Source organism: Rattus norvegicus, chromosome 5 (genome assembly GCF_021556685.1).
Source record: "Rattus norvegicus strain SHRSP/BbbUtx chromosome 5, alternate assembly SHRSP_T2T, whole genome shotgun sequence".
NCBI lineage: Eukaryota > Metazoa > Chordata > Mammalia > Rodentia > Muridae > Rattus > Rattus norvegicus.
Window position 1 is genome coordinate 26,888,840 of NC_141538.1, and position 24,140 is coordinate 26,912,979.

A 24,140-nucleotide genomic window follows, 5' to 3' on the forward strand; every position below is an offset into this window, starting at 1 on the left:
CTCAGCTCTAAACAGGATGTCTTCATCGAACCCCTCCCTTCAGGGCTCAGGGAACTATGCAGGGAGGAGAGATGACACAAGAAAACAGTGTCTAGCAGACACAGCCGGACTGACGTACATGTGAACTCACAGCGACTGTGTCAGCATGCACGGGGCCTGAGTAGATCCATTCCAGACAGGCTCTTGTGCTGAGATGGGGAAGACATGAGCTCGCATCCCCAACCGGGAAGCTATCCCCAATTAACAGCTACTCACAAAGGGAAGCTTTGTTTCTTGGAGGAAGTCTCACTTGGGTGTACCAACCACACTTAGGGCCAGGTTCCATGCCCAGTAGAAGATGGCCAACACAAAAGGAACTCAAAGGAGATTGTCTCATACTACTTTGGTCAATTTTTACCTTATCAGTCTTTAATTTGTATGTCATGGTTTCTTTTTGGTATGTTTTTATGGTGTGTGTGTGTGTGTGTGTGTGTGTGTGTGTGTGTGTGTGTGTGTGTGTGTGTGTGTGCCTGTCTGTCTGTCTGTCTGTCTGTCTGTCTCAAATTCTTTGTTTCTCTCAGTCAGTTTGTTCATTTTTATTCTTGTCTTTTCAAAGGCATGGAGTTGGATGGGTGGGGAGGTAGGGAGCTGCAGAGAAGACAAAGAAGGGGAAACCGATTAGAGCATATTGTGTGAAAAATTATTTCAATAAAAAAAAAAGTAGTGTATTAGAAGTGCCTCCATGAGAGTCCATGAAGAAGAGAGTCAGAATAAAAAGAGAGGAAGAAAAGAAAGAAGAAAATGTTTGCGAAAGAGGAAACTGAGAAAAGTTTCAGAAATTCATGAAAGAAGTAAAACAAAGCCAGGAGAACAAACAGCAACACAGAGAAGCAGCCAAACCCAGCCCCCACCCACCATGCATTCCCTGGTAGTGGGAGTGAGGGACTCAAAACCTGTTCCCAAAATGTAAGCCAGATAGTCGCTAAGCAATGCTGCTTTCTGGACAAGCACGCGGCCCTCATTGGCCTGAAATTCAGTTGTAAGTTGCAGCTAAAGAGGGATTCCCTCAGAAGATGGAGCACACAGGAGACAAATCTCATTTTGCCACACAGCATAACTTACTTGAAGGGTCGCAACTGGGCGCCTTCCAGAAACAGAATCTATTGCGAACCACTAAACTACCCTAGGGGCCTGAGGGTTCACCCTCAGGAAGGGAGCATCCAGAGTGGCAATTTAGTGAACAGGAGGAACAGACACTGTGGGCCAGAGGTGCAGGTAAGTAGGAGTTTGGCTCAGGCTGGACGATAGTAAGATAGCCTCAGTGGCCTGTGGCTGGAATAGATCTAATTGATTGAGAATCAGCCTGGCATTGGATAGCGCTGAGCCTGAAGTCACTGGGGGGTTGAGATTCTGGAGAAAACTGTAGGATGATGTCATTATGCAGCAAGGCGGGTCCAGGATAAGGCGAAGCCTATCACTGGATGAGAAGGAAGGGTAGGCGGGGAAAAGGTCTAGGAAGGAGGAGGAGCGAGGGAAGGAAGATGGAGACAGAGGAGGAAGATTCTGATCCAGGTGGTCTAGGTCAATTTTATCTTGTCTAGGTGGGCGGTTTCCGTCTTTATTAATTGGCAGTGAATTTATTCTGTGGATGAAGTTGAGAATTTAACATATACATCTGATTGTTAAACTACAACTTTCTACAGTTTTGATCTTACCAGGCTGCAGAGGATGTGAACAAAGCCAAGCACGAGGCCCCGGAGGAGCCATGCGGGAGTGGGAACGCACAGGAACCGCTTCCGCTGCTTTTTAAATCTTACCTCAACAGGAAACTATTTGTCACTCACACTATGTGGCCTTGAAGTTTTAGGGGTATACAGGAGAGTAAGGTACCACAGTGGCCTCTCTCAGGCCGGGGCGGGGATGGGGGATTGTTAAACAGGAAGCCCCCAAAGCACAAAGGCAGCCTATACATCTGTACTGATCTCACTACTGTGCTCGCTTCCTCTTCTACACTGCCAGAGCACTTGAGAGGCAGTCTCTAGCTGAAACAATGCCCCAGAAGCTACAACTGGGGGGAGTCCTGGAAGTGTGAGAGACTCAGCCCATACCTCAGAATGCAAAGCTAAGAGCGGGGAGCAAAGGCCCCAGATACAGAGAGAGAGAGAGACAGAGAGAGACAGAGAGACAGACACACACACAGAGACATTCTTTTAATTGTTATCCCCCTCCAACATTAGCTAATCCCACCCACCCCAACCCCAAACACACAACCAATTTGGAGGCTATGGATTTTTTTTTCTTCTTTTCCTTGGTTTCTTTTTTAATCTTTACCCACAGAGTTACTTCATTCTTATGACCTCCCTACGTCAAGTATTTTGAGTATGTCCTACCATCTTCTTTAAAGTATTTGTATGTTTTATACCCTACTCCTTCTGTGGTGCAGTATTCAATAGAGAAGACTGCCCTGACATGGGCTTACCCTATAGGAAGCCAGCCAGCAACTACCCTGAGTGCTCAGAGTCCCAGTGTAGCACTGAGCCTTTCTCTGGGCGAGCATTTAAGCACAAACACCATGTTCTGGGTCGACATACTTCAGTTAATAACAACAGTTAGCCAGAAGCAGAACTACAGAAACCAAAAAAGCAAGGTTATTACATTTAGAGACTTTCCCAAAACTGTGCACTTGGATGGATTGGGTCTTTGTTTCTGTTTTGACAAGTGGCATTGTCTATGTGCTGAGTTTTGCAGCCTGAATGGTACTTCCGAAGTCAGTTGTGCTCAGGTCTGGGGCCCTCCATTTTGAGACTTTCACCTCTGTGCAAGGTTGATGTTGGCTGTAACCTCAGAGGACCTAAAGAGACTAAAGAAGCAAGGCAAGGAGGTGGATCATTAGACAACCAGCTCATTGTGACTATGTTTTATAACATTCTATTTCCATCGGGAAGTTAGAATTTCCTCATAGTGGAATAGAATTCCGTCTAAAAGTAGAGCCTCGTTTTTGTCCCATGCTAACTTGAGAATGGGATGGGTGTGGGTGTGTGGAACCCTTGTCTGTGGCTAAAAGAAAATGGTGGGGCTTGGACCAGATGACCAAAGTGGACATCTTTGGTCCTGCATAGCACAGGACTTAATCCAACTCTTAAGTGACCTCCGAGTGACTACCAGCCTTCAGACCTAGAGTACAGTAGACTGGATGTTCCTCAGGAAGTTGGGCCTAGAGGAAGCCATCCATCCAGAATGTTCATTGGTGAGATAAATATGTGACAGTATGGTTCACAGAGATCCACAGCCTCTACCAGCTACATGAGGAGAAGGAAACAGCAGATGCCTCCAAAAAAAACACGCAGGGCAGACAGAAGCCCTCATTTCTTGCATTGGAAGGGGTTCAGTTGTTCGAGGCTGTGAAGCAAAAGAAGACATTTGAACGGGAAGATCACCTAATCAAAACCCCTCTCTGGTTCAACAATATGAAGCACATGAGATCTTTACATGCATCCAACACTGAGAGTTTAGCAGGAAATGTTTTTACATACAGTGTTTATACTTTACTTATAGAAATTGTGCAAGTTTCCTGCCACCCTGAAGAGCGAAAAGAACAAGTTAGCAGGAAACGCAGATTTATACACACAGCATTTATAATTTTGCTTATAGAGATCACGCGTGTTTTCTGCCATACTTGGGAGCAAATTGATGCTGAGCTCATCTGGGCAGTGACCAGGAATGCCTCACTTAATTACTCCCGCTTTGGTCGGTTTCCCCACTGGGTATGTGTGTGAGTGAAGCCCCTCTCACAATGGTCTTTTCCTTGAGATAAATTTCTGGGCGATCCATTCCTTCTAAAGAGGGGTGGAGGGGGGTTTGAAAATGTTGTCATGAAATTGGGGAAATACTACAGACACTGTAGTACACTACGGACACTACCCTTTCCTGAGTTCAAAGTTCTGAGATGGCTGCAGCAGTAGAATGCATGCAGGGTCTTAGGCTGGGGTGCGGTTTAGAGGTAGAGCATTTCTCTGGGACACTCCAAGGCCTTGAGTGTGTTCCCTCACTTTTTCCCTGACTAGAAAAGAAAAAGTCAAAATGAACTGAATAAGTATTTGTAAAACTACAATACAAAATTAAAATTTGCGCTGTTTTAAAACATTGCCTAGCTGGGTTTGCGGTGCACCCCTTTAATCCTAGCACTTGGGAGGCAGAGGTAGGTGGATCTCTGTGCATTTGAGGCAGGCCTGGTCTACAGAGCAAGTTTCAGGCTTGCTAGGGCTAAACACGAAGACCCTATCTCAAAAATAAATGCATGAAAACAATCATATATACATTGCTTATAAGTCTTCTATAATTACGTATAGTATAGAATTTTGAAACTTAACTACAGGAATGTATGAACCTTCAAAGTTACGTTTATCTTCTTCCTCTTACAAGTCAATGATGCCGCTGAATCTGATCAGTTATGTTGAGGTCAACAGTCAGTTTGGTCGTGTTGGTGGGCTTTGACTTGTTAAGTCCTTACACCATACTACTCTCCCCATGCACTATGAGCATTTGGTGCAATGTGTGATTTGCTAGAGAACTGCTTGCAAATGAGGTCTATAGAATTCAGATCGCTCAGACATCTGTGAGCCTTCTGCTATTGCTACAGTTAACATATATTTTGTACATTTGAAGTAATGTCAGAGAACCAGGTCTGCAAGATTTCAGCGTCTGTCACTGTGCTGCTCAGTATGTCATATAGATATGTTTTCTGTTGCTCCTTTCAGAAAACATTTTAATGTCCCCTGTGTTATCAATGGAATGACACCCTGCCCATCTGTTCTTGTTTCTCTTGACTGTAAGTCTCCCGCCATGTTGCCAGGACAACACTACAACACTATGACATCATCAAGAGTGGTTACTCCTTCACTCTATGTCCAATATCAAATGCAATGCTGTAATTGGATTTCAGATTCTGGCTGTTCATCCTTCAGTTTAGGGTATATTCTTCAGAGATACCTGCCTCCTCCACATCCTCAGGCAGCACGCTTTTCTAGGTGGGATCATCCCACTCTCTTCTCAGCAAAAGCTTATTCCCGCATGAAGGAAGCAAGAGATATGGACCGCCACCATCATCGCATCTGGCATGCTAACCTACTAAGTCTATTACGGAGCATCAGGAAGTGCTGGTCCCAGGAAAATACCAGCGTATGTATTTCCAGGACTTAAAAGGGAGAAGGAACCAAGCATGGTCGCACGTACGTGTAATCCTAGCACTCTGGAGACAGGGGCACGAAGAGTATATTAAACCCATGGCCAACGTGGACTTCGAAGAAAACCTTGTCTCAAAAGTAAAATAATTAAAAGATGAAATTGGCGGGGAAGATAAGATGGATCGGTGGGTAAGGGCGCATCCCACCGGGCCTAAAAACACGAGTTAAACCCCAAAACCCACACGATGGGAGGAGAGAATCAGCTCCCTCTAGTCATCCTCGGATGTCTCTGTATGCCCTGTGACATGTGCTTACACACACTCGGACACACGTGTGCAAGTAAATAGTCAAACAGAAAAGTTTAGACTTCTCACCGCCGGACTAGTTTCCTAAGACCAGTCAAGCTAAGCATCTCTCTCCTGGACGCAGGTTTGGAAGAATAAGGGGACCATTGAGAATGCACGAGAGAGAGTAATGGTAAATATGATCAAGATAGTTACAGGCATGTGTGAAAATATCATGATGAGACCCAAAATTGTGCACAATGTTGTGAAATTTCTCAAAAGACCTTCCTACTTTTCAAGTGTGATCTCAGTGCTATATCCATAATTGAGAGGATAATTATGTGCCGGCAGTCTGCACTGGTGAGCTTACAGACACCAAGCCGCAAAGTCCATGGCGTGCTCTAGCGCCTCCCATGTGAGGAGAAGAGTAAAATGGGACAGTTTGACCTCTTTGCTCCAATTTCAAGACAGTGGAGGCCTGCTGAGTTGAAGGATGTTCTCCCCTATCTAAACAGCCTTCTGAAGCATTAGAGAAGAGGAGCAGTGTGCCAACAAGATTGCCAGAGGCAGAGAACAAGGGTGTTTGCTTTGACATGCTTCTCTCTATGACAGGGAAGCTGCCCTTGTGAAATCTTAACAACATGGCTGCCTATCTAAGACTCGAACAGCGTTGATCCAAATCAATAGGCATTCCAATGTGAAAGGGTGAATGTCACCGGGCACCACACCTAGATGAAGAGCTTCAAACAGCTGTAGTCTTCTCTAAGGGCAAGCTTCCTAACTGGTTATTCAGCCCTAAAAACGTATGCATACAACAACAGTAAAGGGAGTCAGCATTCATGTGTTCATTTATTCATGTGCATATATAATCTATGTATGAAACAATAATAATTAAAGAAACGGGGGACCATGAATTTTAGGTGGGGGCAGGGGGAGCATGAAAGAAGAGGGTAGGGGAAATGGTGTTTTGTATTTTAATTAAGAACCAAACAAATTAAGTTATAATCATTAAAAACTAAATGGCCCTCTGAAAATAAACTCGGAAAAAAGACCCTCGGAAAGTGACAATGGTGACTTTCAACACTCCTTGACCCTTCCCGATGACCCAGCCCTTGACTGGAGATGTGTGAAGAGTGCAGACTCTTGGGCAACACTACAGAGAACAATTAAATAATTGGAAAACAAAACCTTCAGGGAAGGGTTAAAGGAAAGGAGCTATTTTGCCTGGAGAAGAGAAGGCTGAGCGATGACCTAATTATAGGCTTCAAGTACATGAAGAGTTAATCTACAGCAGATGGTGACCAGCTGTTTCCAATTCCCACTGAATACAGTACACGAGAAAATTGGCTTAGAGAGTAATAGAAAGGATTTGAGATAGATAAAAGAAGGAATTTACTGGGTTTTGAGGGTCACAGGGGTTAAGAGGAGATAGGCTAGGCTGCTTAGGGAAGTGAAAGCCACTCCTTCCCTGAGGTTTCCTCACTTGGATTGGTTTGTTCAACTGCACTGAGGGAGAAAGAGCTCCATTCTATTATGGAGAAGGCCAGTCTGGGTGTGTGGCTGGCTGTTCACCACACCTGAGTCTTTCTTTTCCTCACTTGGACTCTTATGGTGTATTTTCCACGAGTCATTATCAACACACCAAGCGGCCTTCACCAGGTGCCAGATGTATGCTGAACAGAACGGAAGAAGACGACAGAGGCTCCATTTCTCACCTTCCCAGTCGGCTATGGCAGGTGTAAGGATCTGCTGAGGACCCTCTCAGTTCCAGACACCATTTCAGTTGTAGATGGACCTAGGAGCTGAAACGTAGCTGTCCTCACCAGCAGGGGAGTGTCTGTCAGAGAGAGGTATAGAGAGAGCTGATTATCGTCAGTCAAGAAGTTTGAAAACTTGCACACCTAGCCCTTCCGTCCAGTGATTTGTTAGTAGAGCATCTTTCGAATGCAGTCTGTCGCATTATAATCATCACCTGAGAGCTGAGAGCGCCTCTCTATTGGACTCCAAAACTCAACAGTAAACAAGTCTCAGATTGCTCACCAAATGGTTGCACAAATTCGTTCATATGCACGGAACCAAAAGCATTTCACCAGTGAGCACTATTGCTTTGCGTTTGGTTTTATTTTATTTTATTTTATTTTATTTTTATCACTTTTGGACCATTCAATGAGTTCGAGGGTCTTTGCAGTTTAATAGGCTGCTGTGGAAGGACAGCAATCCTGCTTCTGGCCTAACAGACAAGGACTCTTATTTCCACGCCTCAGTTACACAGCAGTGGTAGGGTGTAGGTCGATAAAAAGACTAAGAAGCCCCAGGTCCCACTGCCTGTCTTACCAGGCACAGGGAGGGTGAGCGACCTGCAGGCCTCTCTGCACCCACATAAGACAGAAGTGATGGGCATGAAGCCCTTAGGTAGTACATATTTATTCTGAGCATGGCGCCATTTGGGGAGGTGAAGCAAACCTAGGACACACAGCAAAACCCCATCTCGAAAGCAAACAGAAGATGGGTGGGGTGGAGTTGTCTTCTGGGTGACGTGAATCCATCAAATGGCCAGGGGTGAGAACCACTGACTGACAAAGGTCGCAGGTAGCAAATAAGATGTGCACCAAAGTCAGAAAGACACCAAGCACAAAGGGAGCTTCGTGGTAAAGAGTTCTAGGGCCAAAGATGTCATTCATTAGGGTGGTGAATGAGTGGGCTGCATAAGGTCTCACTAGACAAAGCAGCAAAATTGGTGGCAAGTGACAGCAGGTGCTGACAGTTCGGCGATTGCTGTAAATCAAAAGTCTTCTCACTCGGTGTGGAACAAGTGGAGAGCCACAGGTCTGTCCGTCACCTCCAACGAACAATGACATTTCTGGCCAGCCCTTTCACTACCTGGAAAGCCTTTTCATTAAAGTCACGACTTAGAACTGAGCACTGGGCTTTATTTGTAACAGGAACCGGCAAAGACTTGGTGACAAGGGCCACTTAATTATCCCACGGTAAGCTGCAGAAGAACATGAATGATATTGCCCCCACCCCCACCCCCACCCCCACCCCCACCCCCCCTGTAAAATGGAGATGGTAGAGATAATCAGATCCTGAGTGGCCGGTGTCGCTTGGACTCAAGGCTGGCCTAGGCAAGTACAGATGCCCAGGTACCTAGAAATGGAAAGTTCCTACATTTTACTGCCGCTGCTAAGGACGTACGATGGTTAGAGGTGAAGAACTTCACATCTGTGAGGGCTTAGCAGACTCACAGAGGTAAAAAGTGGGCGTATATATTCTCTAAATGGGATCAAACCCTCAGACAAACCACGGCCTCTTCTCTCAAGGAGGCTGAGACGGTTGGTTTTAACATCAAGTGGCCACAATTAGAACTAGCTGAGTAGCAACACTCAGGTGAGAAAATGCCGTTTCTGGAAGACGTAGCTCCATTGTCTGCAGTCCACTTTGGTAGCAGTCCAGATAAAAAAGGAGCAATGGCAGAGGGAAGACTGTTCACCTTTCGTAGGTCTGGCTATGTTTCTTCCCTTGGGGTATTCAGGCACCATTGTGAGGTAGGCCAGAAAGAAAAGAATGAAGCTTGCCCAGACTGGTGAACTCACTGGTGAGTGTTGGAACAAGGAGGCCTTTTCCAAGAGGTTTTTTTTTTTTCAGTGATATATCATAAAACAGCAGCTCTCTTTATTTGGGGATAGATAAAGGCTATATAAACCTTAGGGAGCAGGTACACATTTTCAGGAAAAGTGTGCATTATTGGCTGGGGCTGTGGGCATGCTTTATTCCTATGAAGAAGGATCCCAGGTGTTTAAACCAGTAATTTGGCTCCAGTGACTTCCCCAAGAAGGATGAAGGTGGGGATTGTGAATTATGTGCCCCGGGGACATGCAGGTCAAAAATGGGGAGGGAGCAAAGACAGTATGCTGTTACTCCTGACAGCATCAAGGTGAGATTGTGATCCCAAGATTTTCGGGGTTTGGATAGTTCTCCACTTCACTTTTGTTCCAAGCCCATTCTTCTTGGTCACATTTGCCCCACAACATTTTGCCTACCCAGCCTTCCCTCCTGTTGCTGAGTTGATGTGCCCTGTTGCTGCAGTTCCTGACTTCTTCCCTCAACGCAGAGTCAGTGTTTTCCAACTCTCATTGTTGGCTGAGAACCAGTGGCTCTCTGAGAACCTCCTAACTTTACACACACACACACACACACACACACACATACACACTCACAGACAGAGACACACAGATACACACACACACACATACACACACACACAGACACATACACACACATACAAGCACAGACAGAGACACACAGATACACACACACATACACACACAGACAGACATACACACATAGACACAGACATATGCACATGTACATACACACACGCTCACACACACGCACATATACACACATACAGACACATGCACACACACAGACACACACACATACACACACAGAGACACACAGATACAGATACACACACACAGACACACACACATACACACACACAGAGACACACAGATACACACACACTCACACACACACAGAGACACACAGATACACACTCACATACACACACACACAGAGACACACAGATACACACACACACACACACACACACACACACACACACACACGCATATTGTGTTCCCCTGCTCAATACATAGGCCTTCAGTATCTGATGACAAAGATTTGAACAGGCTAACATGGAAATATATAGCTACATCTCCCTGTGCTTCCTGGGTCTCAGGGTCTGCAGGGTACTTTCCCTTCAAGGGAGAGTAGAAAGTTCTTACATGGCTCTCTCAGCCAGATGACCAAGGTGCTGCTGGTACCCCCCCTTGGCCACGTGGAGCTTAGCTGCTCTTTTAAGGATAGAAAAGAAGCCACTATACAACTAATTCAACTGTGGAATCTCAGACAGGAGGAAGTACTTGAACAGCTATGAAGGAAGACATGGAGAATGACCTGGGCCTTGACTATTTAGCACAGGATACCTCAGAAAGCTGCTCCATGAGTAACATTTGAATAATGTTCTGATAGGTGAGACACTGTGGGGAGGCTGGTCGGAAGGGGCAGCATGCAGAGTCTGGGTCATAAGTGTGTTAGGCAAACTGTAAGGACCTAGGAGCTAGAGCCTGGTGAACAAGAGCAGAATGACAGTCAGTAAGGAGTGGGGACACTTAGCAAGGAGTTGACTGTGTAGGATCTGATGGGCCACAGTAGATACTAAGTTTGACATTTCATGTGACAGAAATCCACCAGAAATTTTTGAACCGGAAGTGGCCGTGTGTGTGTGTGTGTGTGTGTGTGTGTGTGTGTGTGTGTGTGTGTGTGTGCACATTGCGTAAAAGTAAACCTAGGACTTCATACATGCTAGATGAGTCCTACTTGGTTTATATCCTCAGGCCTGTCTGACTGCTACCCCAACACCAATTGTAAAACAGTGTCTTATTAGGTTGCCCAGTCAGGATGTGAGTTTAATAGACAGCACAGGCAAACCTTGCACTTAGCATCCTCCTGCCTCAGCCTCCCAAGTAGCTCGGATTATAGGCCTGAGCCACCAACCATAGCTGCCAATGACAGAGAAAGTAAACACCTAGTTACGAAAGTGGAGGGCCAGGCTGCTGCATGTAGTGGCAGAATACCTCCCCACAAATAGGAAGGGGAACCAGCAAGTGAAAAGTGGTTTGGGAATCACAACGACCAAACATGCTGGAGAAGGGGAGATAGGATAAACAGGGAGCCGTGTAGCCGTCCAGCTTGTGAGTCTGAGTGGAGGGCGACATGATTTATTCATCAAGGTGAGAAACCCAAGGGCAGAGCTGCTTTGGAGGGAGAGGCATGCTGTTCCCTTGAGTCATATTAAATACACCCAGAAGGGAACTGGTGACTCAAGCTTGTAGTTCAGGAAAACTGTCTCTGTGGAAGACACAGATGTGAGAACATCAGTGCAGAACTGCAGCTGCAAGAGCAAAGATTTACCAGAGAGGGCATAGTGACAGGGAAGGAAACGCTGAGAAACAGAAGGTTCTAGAAGTGAGCATGGGAAAGGAGAGGAACTAGACGCCGTGTCCATGTCTGGAACCACAGGTGCGGGGAGCCAGGGTGATTGTCATGAGTTTATTGCTACCGTAAGTGACACTGAGACCCCGCACAGAAGAACAAGAGTAGAGAACAGGGAAGAGATAACGAATCAGAAGAACTGCACAGTGGCAGCGAATGCTGTCATGATCAAGGCTCCTGTAAGTCGGCCATGGCTCCCTGGATTTGCCATGCCATGCCACATGCTTGTCTGAACTTACTTCTGGACTGTGATATGGCACCTTTTGGTCATCACTGACTACCTAGGACCCAACATTTTGCCTGACTTTCAATGGCAATAAGTAAACACGTGGGTGAGTTACAAAATAGACATTTTTGCCATGGGACCATGCCCAGAAGAACTCAAGTACCGACCTTCAGCTGTCCTCTCATAAAAGACCATGCTCTCCTCCTGGCTACAGCGTGCGACAGCGTGCAGAATATTTACCCGCAGGGAAGCTCATCAGAGCCACTGCTGCTGGTGTGTATAGGGACTCATTCTGCCCATGTGGCTGACCAGTGCTCAGGCTACCAACTCTCTCTGGGGACAGAGATGCTAGGCCAGGCACAAAAGTTGTCGTTGTGAATGTTAAGCCCAAAGTCAAATTTTCCAGCTCATACAGGATATTCAGAGGGCCCATGGATTTTATCCAAGTAGAGGCAGACAAAGGTCAGGCATTTCTCGGATACATCCACCACATTCAAAACATTATGTTGCGGAAGTGTGGAATAAGATAAGAAGGTTGGGGATTTAGCTCAGTGGTAGAGCACTTGCCTAGCAAGCGCAAGGCCCTGGGTTCGGTCCCCAGCTCCGGGAAAAAAGAAAGAGAAAGGAAGAAAGAAAGAGAGAGAGGGGGGAGGGAGGGAGGGAGGGAGGGAGGGAAGGAGAGAGAGAGAGAGAGAGAGAGAGAGAGAGAGAAAGAAAGAAAGAAAGAAAGAAAGAAAGAAAGAAAGATGAATAAGATAAGAAATAAGAAGCTTGGAAAAGGTGATGTTTATCATGCTTAGCAAGGTTAGTATGATTACAGAAAATAGTGTAGTTAGTATAGGGAACCAAAAGATCAAAAATAAAATGCATGGAACATTCATGGAAAACAACTAGCTGACACGATTGGCAGTGGACAGAAAGATTGCTCAAGACTATATGCCCAATGCTACTTGAATTGTCATAAGTAAACTATGACCCAGTGGCATTCCACTGCAGTGCTGGTACGACATGACGTGGCTTGCACAGCAAGATACCTCCTGGCACACAAGCACATGAATGCCATAGGTATACCTAATCGTAAGACGTGGTGTACTCTTGGAGATGTCTGGTTTGCTAGCATACATGACCCTCCCATATCATAGCAACAGACTGAGTAAGATCAACAAACACTCCTACCTGTCCAAGAGTAATCAATCATTCTAGGCTTCAATTACACAAATGAAAATTATAGGACAGCTACTGTCAAAAGACAAAATTGCAGCGAGATTTTTTTTTTACCATACAGATCTTAATTGGTGTTATTTGGCATTCTAGAAGCAGGCAGTACTGGTCCCATAAAATGAATGTTCTAATGAGCTGAGAGGAGGAGGACGTTGGCTTCATAGATAGACACAAGCTGAGGAGAGCAGAAACATGACAAAAGAGAATTTGGCCCTTCCACTTCCTTTCCTTGTAAGGTGGGAGTGCAGATGTTGACAATGGCCCTGGTTAGCATCCAGCCCCTCCCCCATCCCCTAGCTTTTTGTGTATGAACATGAAAGCAGAGGCTTGTGGGCATTTAGCATGGTCTCTCAGAAAGATCGGTCGGGTGACAGCTTAGTTTCAGTTTGGTGACTTGGCACTTCATCTGGACTGATTTTGGTTTTAGGTCTGGTCTGTTGGAGTGCAGGGGTGTCCATTTTATAAATCTCTACCTCTAAGTCGCTCCCAGTCAGGCTATGAAGGTAACACATTAAGGTGAAAGTTGGGATTTATAATGAAAGCACAAGGTTTAATTTTTTAAAAATGATACTATGGAATCAGGTGTATACAGTAAGATTAGGAAAAGAGTCCACCCTGGTTTTCATTTAGCTCCAGACACCCAGCCCACTTTCTGAAGCAAGGGGCAGGTGTCGGGCATGCAGCATGAGCTCATTTGGTGCTTACGTGAGTGGGTAAAAGCAAATCATTTGAGCTAGTATCATTATAGACCTGAGGCTGGCCTAGAAGTTGTAATTCTCCTGCCTCAGCCTCCTGAATCCCAGAATTAGAAGCATGTGATGAAGATATGAATGGAATATTTGAAAGCAACTTGAATATGTACATAGACCCAAAACACAAGTAGCAAAAACACGTAATTAAAATGTGGTAACATGGTCTGAGTCAGACTCTGGCTCATCCGTCCCCACTGGAGATGTCAAGGCTCTTGGGCAGGTATGGCCTATGCTGATGTGTGCAGGTTACACAGAAGCTGAGGCTGATGTGTGTAGGATGATGTCATTATGCAGGTGAAGGCCGGTACAAGATAGAATGAGGCCTGTCGTTGGACGAGAAGGAAGGATGGGCGGGAGAAAAGTTTGAGGGAAGGGGAGGAGACTGTAATGGGAAGAAGCAGCCGAGAGAACGTGGAGGCAGATGTTAAGATTCCTCTCTGCACATTTACAGGTCGTTACGATTATTCTTAAGAGATGGATGTGCACAGGATTTTGTGGGTCTAGTGAGCAAACTGTATGCCCATAAATTTTCATATGTGTGTGCAGATATAAAACAGCAGCCCAGCACCTGTCTGCTAACCTTACATTTTGCCTCAGTTCAAGATTAGAAATGAGGATGGGAAAAGACACCACTCCCACTACAACCAGAAAACGGCAATAACAGAATTGTAGGGTCGGATGGCCATTCCTCCATGAGCAAAGACCACAGGCCTTCGTTCTAGAGGACCAAGCTTCTATCCAAGCCTTATATGCATGTAGGAGGCAACCAGCAGAGGGCGCTGCTGAGAGGAGAATGCCTCAGAAGTGTGATGCCCTGAATCTGGAAAAGTCAATTTCGAACAATCTTTCTCACTTCTGGATCCCTTTGCACTGTACTCTGAGTAAGTAATGGTTTTGCCAAAACAAAGCAGAAATAAATTCTATATCCTAAAGGACCTATAGTCCAATCTCTCCGTGTAAATCGGCATACACTCTTCAAGATATCAGAAGCCAGAGGTAAACAAAACCTGGCCAACGAGGCGGTATGAGTTAATCTTGCATTACTGAGATCAAACTCTTGACAAGGAAGAGAAGATTTGTTCTGTTTACAGTTTCAAAGATGTCGGTCCCGGCAAAGGGGAGGGGATGTCAGAATACAACAGGTCGTGGTGTGGCAGCCAGCAAACAGATCAAATGACAAGATGCCACCAAACACCTGTCTCAGTGGCACACTCCCCCCGTTTGGGGCTCACTTCCTCTAAGGCCCATGGGCCGCCACAATAGCACAAACAGCAGGGGGTCAAACACTCATGGACTGGTCTTTGGCGGACATTTCATACTCAGACCATGACAGTAGCTCATATCCTCACTAAATTCCTAATTCCCTGAGAGATCACACTGAGTCTAAATGGGAGAAGAAGCTTTATGGAGCACCTGTGTCAACCCTTACTGTCATTGTGTGCGCGATACCTGCTACACAGGGGTTATGAGGCATGCCAAAAACCCAAGCCAGCACCAGGGGCAAAGCAGTAGGCAAAAGCGGGCCTACAGTGATAAGTTTTGAGGTTAACGGACACAACTTTAAAATAACTGTTTTAAATGTATTGAAGAATCAAAAGTAAATCACAGACAATATAAGGCAAGGTTTAATTATGTTTTTAAGAGGCAAGGGCACATGCGTGCACACATGGAAGTCAGAGAAAAGTTTGCGAGAGTCACTTCTTTCCCTCTCTCCTGTGGGTCTGGAAGCTCAATGTCCAGTCGCCAATCTTGGAGCAAGCCTCTTCACTTGCTAGGCCATTTCACTAGGCCAAAATAGCATGCATTTTTTAATGTGTTTATTTGTTTTACAAACATTTTATTATTACATATTATACATAATAGTAGTAATATATACATAACGATACGGTTTTGTGTGTGTACATAGGAATTTTGATCATAGTCATCATAGTTTATTATTCTCTCTTGTTAGCCTCCCTTCCTGCTAATTGATTCCTTTTCTCTTCCTAACAATGCTCTATATTCAGTGCTATCTCTATCTCTATCTCTATCTCTATCTCTATCTCTATCTCTATCTCTCTCAAGCAGGGAAACATGAGGGAGGGAGGGAGAGAGAGAGAGAGAGAGAGAGAGAGAGAGAGAGAGAGAGAGATCCCAAACGGTTCCCAAATGGGTTCTTCATTAGGGTTGCTTACAGGAGCTTGGGGAGAGAGTTTGCTTATAGGAGTATAGAGTATGTGTGTCTTATTAGTAGCTAAATAAAATGTCTCTGGATCCTCCATCAACCATCAGCTATGTAGAACTCCTGAGAGGGAGGCAGAGCACCATGAGCCCTTCCCTCTCTGTGACAGGGTGCTGACGGCCTAACCTTATACAGATCTTGTACAGGTAATCTGAATTCAAGAATGCAGCAGCCATGCCACGGCCAGATGTCAGCATTCTGCACTCTAATTCAAGAGTTTTAAGTGATAAATGTTAAATATGAAAAAGAACTGAATGAGAGAGAGTACAAGTACAAAATGCAAAGTCTGAAAGGAAGAATTCACTGTACATTCAAAACCAGAAGACAAGATGGAGCTGTGAGACATCATCAGAAAAAAGCCCAACCTGAAACACAACTAATCCAATGTAAAAGAACAGAACAGTAAAGGTGTGCAGGGAGCTTTGCACGGTGGCAGTATCGTAGCCAATGAGGTTTATCCGAGGAGTGATTATTGCTAATTGAAAACTTAAAGGTGTGTGGGGACTACACCAAACCCTGTAATAACACAACTAAGTGGCAACATATTGTGAAAGGAATGGAAAATAAAATAAATCCAAAGATATAATGTCTCCATAGTGAGTCTCAGGACAGCCAGGGTTACATGAAGAAAGAGAGAGAAAGAGGGGGAAGTGGAAGAAAGAGGAAGAGAAAGAGAGAAAGAGAAAAAAAGAAAGGAAAGAAAGAAAGAAAGAAGGGAGGGAGGGAAGGAAGGAATAAAAGAAAGAAAGAAAGAAAGAAAGAAAGAGAGAGAGAGAGAGAGAAAGAAAGAAAGAAAGAAAGAAAGAAAGAAAGAAAGAAAGAAAGAGAGAGAGAGAGAGAAAGAGAGAAAGAAGGAAGGAAGAAAGGAAAGAGAGAGAAAAGCAAGCCTTATAGTCCTGCCCCAGTAAGCCACTTCCTCCAGGAACTACCCTGTCTCCTAAAGAGTCTGTCGTCTTTCCAAACAGTGCCACGAGCTGGGGACCAAGTGTTCAAACATGAACATCTGTGGAGAACATTTCATATTCAAACCTCAACAAGATTTCAATAAAATTCCATAGTTATCATCAAAGGATACAAATAAGACAGTGAAGGGAAAGCCCAGGGGATTCCCTTCCTCAATTCTACACTAAAACCCAAACTCTAATGCCATGGTAACTCAAGGGAAGTGCTTTGGGAAGCAATTTTGTCTAGATAAATTCGTGAGAGCTGTATACTTAGAAAGTCCTCCTACAAAGAGAGAACTTATTCTCTATCATCTGTCTATCATCTATGTGTCTATCTCTCTATCTGTGTGCCTGTTATCTATCTATCTATCTATGTATCTATCTATCTAACTGTGTGTGCCTGTCTTTCTGCGTGCTTATAAGCTAAGAAAAAGACCCTCTGTAGAAACTGAATCTGCTGGCATCAGTAACTTGTACCTCCTAACCTCTAGCAAGGTCAGTAACTCAGGCTGAGGCAATATGGTGTTTCTCTTGAGACTGTCAGCTAGTCAAGACTTAGAATCTCCTAGGAGGTAATTCTCTGCGCATGTCTGTGAGGGTTCTTTCAGAGAGGCTTGATTAAGGTAGAAGCTACACCCTGGATGTGAGCTGGAATCTCAGGCTAAGAAAACAAGGAGAAAGTGAATGTAAGACCAGCATCCATTCCTCTGTGCTTCCTCCTACTTTCCTTGCTATGAAGACTCTGAAACTATGAGCTGAAATCCTTCCTCCCCTTTGATTTTGTGGGATCTTCAGTCATAATAACAAGAAAAGTAATATAGACAGACATTTATAACATGTATGTCTGAAAATAACTCCATGCTAAAGACACGGAAATAATCTCCCCTCCCCTAAATGAAGGAAAACAGAATAGCCAACCACTAAAACAACACGCAAATGTTGAGAGCACATACTGCCCACACTGCCCTGTGCCCAGGTCCTGTGTTCACTGCTCTTGCTTTTGTTGTCTTATTTGAAGTCCTGTGTAGATAGCCAGACTCACCTGTATTGCTACAAAGCCCCAGAGGTTGAAAAACTCATGAACTCACCAAGTATTCCCAAGGTTTCTGTGAATGATACGCACACCTTGTCTCTGAAGTTGTAGAGGTCACCAGCCACCTAGTGATTCAGTCTTAAGGCCTCTCCCAAAGGTTCCAGCCACGCAATGTGGCTAAAACTCCTTAGGAACTCTGGGGAAGTGGTTGCACATCTTCAGGGACATCTGTCTGCAGAGGGATTCCCCAGCTTCCATTTGACTCCGATAAACTCTGACACTCAAATTAAACAGATTGTTCGAGTTGAACTCTAGTCAAAGTGAACAGGACTTCTCAGTCCTTACCTTAACCGAGAACTGTGGCTAGCATCAGTAGCCAAAAAAAAAAAAAAAAAAAAGATGTGGCATTAAGTAGTAATAAAAAACTGCATGGTGTTGGTACAGAGACAGACAGATAGACCAATGGAACAGAATTGAAGACCCAGAAATGAACCCACACACCTATGGGCACTTGATTTTTGACAAAGGAGCCAAAACCATCCAATGGAAAAAAGATAGCATTTTCAGCAAATGGTGCTGGTTCAACTGGAGGTCAACATGTAGAAGAATGCAGATCGATCCATGCTTATCACCCTGTACAAAGCTTAAGTCCAAGTGGATCAAGGACCTCCACATCAAACCAGACACACTCAAACTAATAGAAGAAAAACTAGGGAAGCATCTGGAACACATAGGCACTGGAAAAAATTTCCTGAACAAAACACCAATGGCTTATGCTCTAAGATCAAGAATCGACAAATGGGATCTCATAAAACTGCAAAGCTTCTGTAAGGCAAAGGACACTGTGGTTAGGACAAAACGGCAACCAACAGATTGGGAAAAGATCTTTACCAATCCTACAACAGATAGAGGCCTTATATCCAAAATATACAAAGAACTCATGAAGTTAGACCGCAGGGAGACAAATAACCCTATTAAAAATGGGGTTCAGAGCTAAACAAAGAATTCACAACTGAGGAATGTGGAATGGCTGAGAAGCACCTAAAGAAATGTTCAACATCTTTAGTCATAAGGGAAATGCAAATCAAAACAACCCTGAGATTTCACCTCACACCAGTCAGAATGGCTAAGATCAAAAACTCCGGTGACAGCAGATGCTGGCGAGGATGTGGAGAAAGAGGAACACTCCTCCATTGTTGGTGGGATTGCAGACTGGTAAAACCATTCTGGAAATCAGTCTGGAGGTTCCTCAGAAAATTGGACATTGAACTACCTGAGGACCCAGCTATACCTCTCTTGGGCATATACCCAAAAGATGCCCCAACATATAAAAGAGACACGTGCTCCACTATGTTCATAGCAGCCTTATTTATAATAGCCAGAAGCTGGAAAGAACCCAGATGCCCTTCAACAGAGGAATGGATACAGAAAATGTGGTACATCTACACAATGGAATATTACTCAGCTATCAAAAACAATGACTTTATGAAATTCATAGACAAATGGTTGGAACTGGAAAATATCATCCTGAGTGAGGTAACCCAATCACAGAAAAACACACATGGTATGTACTCATTGATAAGTGGCTATTAGCTCAAATGCTTGAATTACCCTAGATGCCTAGAACACATGAAACTCAAGACGGATGATCAAAATGTGAATGCTTCACTCCTTCTTTAAAAGGGGAAAAAGAATACCCTTTGCAGGGAATAGAGAGGCAAAGATTAAAACAGAGACAGAAGGAACACCCATTCAGAGCCTGCCCCACATGTGGCCCATACATATACAGCCATCCAATTAGACAAGATGGATGAAGCAAAGAAGTGCAGGCAGACAGGAGCCGGATGTAGATCGCTCCTGAGAGACACAGCCAGAATACAGCAAATACAGAGGCGAATGCCAGCAGCAAACCACTGAACTGAGAATAGGACCCCCGTTGAAGGGATCAGAGAAAGGACTGAAAGAGCTTGAAGGGGTTTGAAACCCCATATGAACAACAATGCCAAGCAACCAGAGCTTCCAGGGACTAAGCCACTACCCAAAGACTATACATGGACTGATCCTGGGCTCCAACTGCATAGGTAGCAATGAATAGCCTAGTAAGGGCACCAGTGGAAGGGGAAGCCCTTGGTCCTGCTAAGACTGAACCCCCAGTGAACTAGATTGTTGGGGGGAGGGCGGCAATGGGGGGAGGATGGGGAGGGGAACACCCATATAGAAGGGGAGGGGGAGGGGCTAGGGGGATGTTGACCTGGAAACCGGGAAAGGGAATAACAATTGAAATGTAAATAAGAAATACCCAAGTTAATAAAGATGGAGGGAAAAAAATGAAAACTGATACAAACATAAAAGAAAAAAAAAATGTGGCATTAACCAGGATTTAGTACCGTTCCTTTCAGACTTGGGATCTGGGATGTTTTGACATTTCCGAATATCTCCACATAATTCTGGTCATTCAGCCTTAATTGACTTTACTCCTAATTAAGCTTCTTAGGTCGGTTGGTTGGTATTTTAAGGCAGAGTTTTACTGTATAGCCTAAGCTAGCTTCTCACTCAAAATCCTGCAGCCTCAGCCTCCCAAATGCTGAGAGCATGGGCATGCACCACCACATCGGCCTCTAACTAAGAGTTAAACAGTGTGATTCGATTGTGTAAGCGACCTAAGCCTCTGGTTACTCCGTGCCCTGAGCTCTGTACTTGAACTCTGCACCTCAGTTTCTTCATTTATAAAATGGGAACTTATCAAAACTCACCACGGAGTTGTTATAGGATTAGATTACTCACATTTACAAGCCACTTAGATTAGTGGCTGGCATGAAGTAAGTGCTTCAGTGGTGGCAGGAAGACAGCTGAGCTCTGCCAAAAGTATCCCTCAGAATCTGCCCACTAGGGCCTTGGGACTCCTACACTCTGGTGAAAACTGGTTGCTTAACCATACCGCAGAAAGTAATCTGGGGGTGAGTCATCGTAGGGAAAGAAAGCAAGTCTTTTAAGTGACAACAAGAGACATTACACATTGGATTTACACAGGGGTCTTAGAGAAGACCTGATTGAGAAAAAGATAGTCCGTGACCACCATGAAAAGGATGTAGGCTTCTTCAAAGACAGTCAGACTCAGGTGACTTTACATTGGAGGTAGAGGTATGAGTGGGTGTGTTCGTGTGCCTGGGTGCGTGCCTGCGTGCGTGTGTGTTGATAAATCACGTGCTTCAAAATATATAACTTAGAACAAACTTTAAAGATTAGACATACCTTTAGAATTAGCTCAAGCTTAAAAACTAAGTGGTGGTTTATTTACTCCCCTTATCTTAATCTCCTTAATTAAATGAACCGATAGTGATTTCCTTTGAGGGACATTGTTAGGGTTTAGGGAAGGGAGATGTGTCCTAACAAAGTTAAACTCAGGTCCACGAACATTCTGATTCCCACTTAAACACTTCGTCCTTTTGAACATCCTAGTCTGAGACATCTTCAGGGAAAGAAGGATTGGGCATTGACTCTGCAAGCAACTTTTTTTTTTATTGGATATTTTATATATTTACATTTCAAATGTTATACCTTTTCCTGATCCCCTCTGAGTCCCCCATCCTAATCCCCCTCCCCACTGCTTCTGTGAGGGTGCTCCCCCTCCCACCTACCCACTCTCACCTCACTGCCCTGGCATTCCCCTACACTGGGGAATTGAGCCTTCACAGGACCAAGGGCCTCTCCCCCTGTTGCTGCTAGACAATGCCATCCTCTGCTACATTTGCATCTGGAGCCATGGGTCCCTCCAGGTGTACTCTTTGGTTGGTGGTTTAGTCCCTGGGAGCTCAAGGGCATCTGGGATATTTTTGTTCTTCCTGTGGGGTTGTAAACTCCTTCAGCTCCTTCAGTCCTTTCTCTAACTCCTCCCCTCAGTTCCTGGTGCTCAGTCCAGTGGTTGGCTGTACCAGTGGGGTATGGCAGAATACATCTGCCTCTGTATTTGCCAGGATCTGGTAGAGTCTCTCAGGAGACAGCATGCACCCCTTGGCATCAGCAATAATGACTTGGTTTGGTGTCTGTATATGGAATGGATCCCCAGGTGGGCAGTCTCTGGATGCCCTTTCCTTCAGTCTCTGCTCCACACTTTGTCCCTGCATCTCCTTTAGACAGGAGCCATTCTGGGTCAAAATTTTGGAGATGAATAGGTGGCCTCATCCTCCAACCAGAGGCCTTGCCTACCCTCTGGATATGGTCTCTACAGGTTCTCCCTCCCCTTTGTTGGGAATTTCAGCTACTCTCCTTCCTGTTGGGTCTTAGGAGCCTCTTGCTTTCCTGGGACTTGCTGGTGGCTACCCCCAGTTCCCCATCTCCCATTGCTACACACTCTGTTCAAATTCCTGACCCTCTGTATATCATCCCTGTCTCCTCCCATACCTAATCCTGCCTCCCCTTTCCCACTTCCCCTCCTCTCTTTCACCCAAATCCCTCCCACCCTTTACCTCCCATGAATATTAAGCACCCACATTTCGGTCTTCCTTCTTCTTGAGCTTCATATGGTCTGTGAATTGTATCTTGGGTATTCTGAGCTTTGGGGCTAATATCCACTTATCAATGAGTGCATACAAGGGTGTTCTCTTAGGACTGGGTTACCTCACTCAGGATGATGTTTTCTAGTTGCATCCATTTGCCTAAGAATTTCATGAAGTCGTTTTTTGTTTGTTTGTTTGTTTGTTTGTTTTTTATAGTTGAGTAGTACTTCATTGTATATTTACCACATTTTCTGTATCCATTCCTCTGTTGAAGGGCATCTGGGTTCTTTCCAGCTTCTGGCTATTATAAATAAGGCTGCGATGAACATAGTGGAGCACGTGTCTTTGCTGTATATTGGAGCATCTTTTGGGTATATGCCCAAGAGAGGTATAGCTGGGTCCTCAGGTAGTGCAGTGTCCAATTTGCTGAAGACACACCAGGCTGATTTCCAGAGTGGTTGCACCAGTTTGCAATCCCACTAACAATGGAGGAGTTTTCCTATTTCTCCACATCCTTGCAATCACCTGTTGTCACCTGAGTTCTTGATTTTAGCCATTCTGACTGGTGTGAGGTAGAACCTCAGGGTTATTTGATTTGCATTTTCCTGATAACTAAGGATGTTGAACATTAGGTGTTTCCTGGCTGTTCTACATTCTTTGAGAATTCTTTGTTTAGCTCTGTACTCCATTTTTAATAGGGTTATTTGATTCTCTGGAATCTAACTTCTTGAGTTCTTTGTATATATTTGATATTAGCCCTCTATTGGATGTAGGATTAGTAAAGATCTTTTCACAATCTGATGGTTGCCGTTTTGTGCTAATGACAGTGTCCTTTGCCTTACAGAAGCTTTGCAATTTTATGAGGTCCCATTTGTCAATTCTTGATCTTAGAGCATAAGGCATTGATATTCTGTTCCAGAAATTTTCCCTCTGCCTCTGTGTTCAAAGCTCTTCCCCCACTTTCTCTTCTATTAGTTATAGTGTATCTGGTTTTATGTGGAGGTCAAAGATCCACTCAGACTTGAGCTTTGTACAAGGAGATAAGAATGAATTGGTTTGCATTCTACATGGTGACCTCAAGTTGAATCAGCACCATTTGTTGAAAATGTTCTTTTTTCCACTGGATGGTTTTAGCTTCTTTGTCAAAGATCAAGTGACCATAGTTGTGTGGATTCATTTCTGGGTCTTCAACTCTATTCCATTGATCTACCTGCCTGTCTTTGTACCAATAACTTTGTACAGTTTGTGTCAAGATTGCTCTGTAATCTGTAGTCAGGGATGATGATTCCCCCAGAGGGTCTTTTATTGTTGAGAAACGTTTTTTCTATCCTGAGTTTTTTATTATTCCAAATGAATTTGCAAATTGCTCTTTCTAGCACTATGAAGAATTGGATTGGAATTCTAATGGGGATTGCATTGAATCTGTAGATTGCTTTTGGCAAGGTGGCCATTTTTAAAATATTAATTCTGCCAATCCATGAGCATGGGAGGTGTTTTTATTTTCTGAGATCTTCTTCAATTTCTTTCTTCAGAGACTTGAAGTTCTTGTCATAAACAGATCTTTCACTGCTTGGTTAGAGTCACACTGAGGTATTTTATATTATTTGTGGCAACTGTAAAGGGTGTCATTTCCCTAACTTCTTTCTCAACCAGAGTTCTCTGGTGGAATTTTTGGGGTCACTTAGGTATACTATCATATCATCTAACAATAGTGATATTTTAAATTTTCCTTTCCAATTTG

General features: G+C 44.4%; 1 long non-coding RNA gene and 1 pseudogene across 2 annotated transcripts in view; one reads left to right on the forward strand and one right to left on the reverse strand.

Annotated features, from left to right (window-relative positions):
• Positions 1–6,276: 6,276 nt before the first annotated feature.
• The window catches only part of LOC102551006 (uncharacterized), a 36,240-nt gene continuing 18,376 nt past the window's right edge, over positions 6,277–24,140 (reverse strand). For both annotated transcript variants that reach the window (XR_015620641.1, XR_015620640.1), the window contains exon 4: positions 6,277–7,283. This is a non-coding gene — a long non-coding RNA (uncharacterized LOC102551006). The remainder of the gene's footprint in view (positions 7,284–24,140) is intronic.
• LOC120103375 (U4 spliceosomal RNA) lies at positions 16,345–16,419 on the forward strand (annotated as a pseudogene).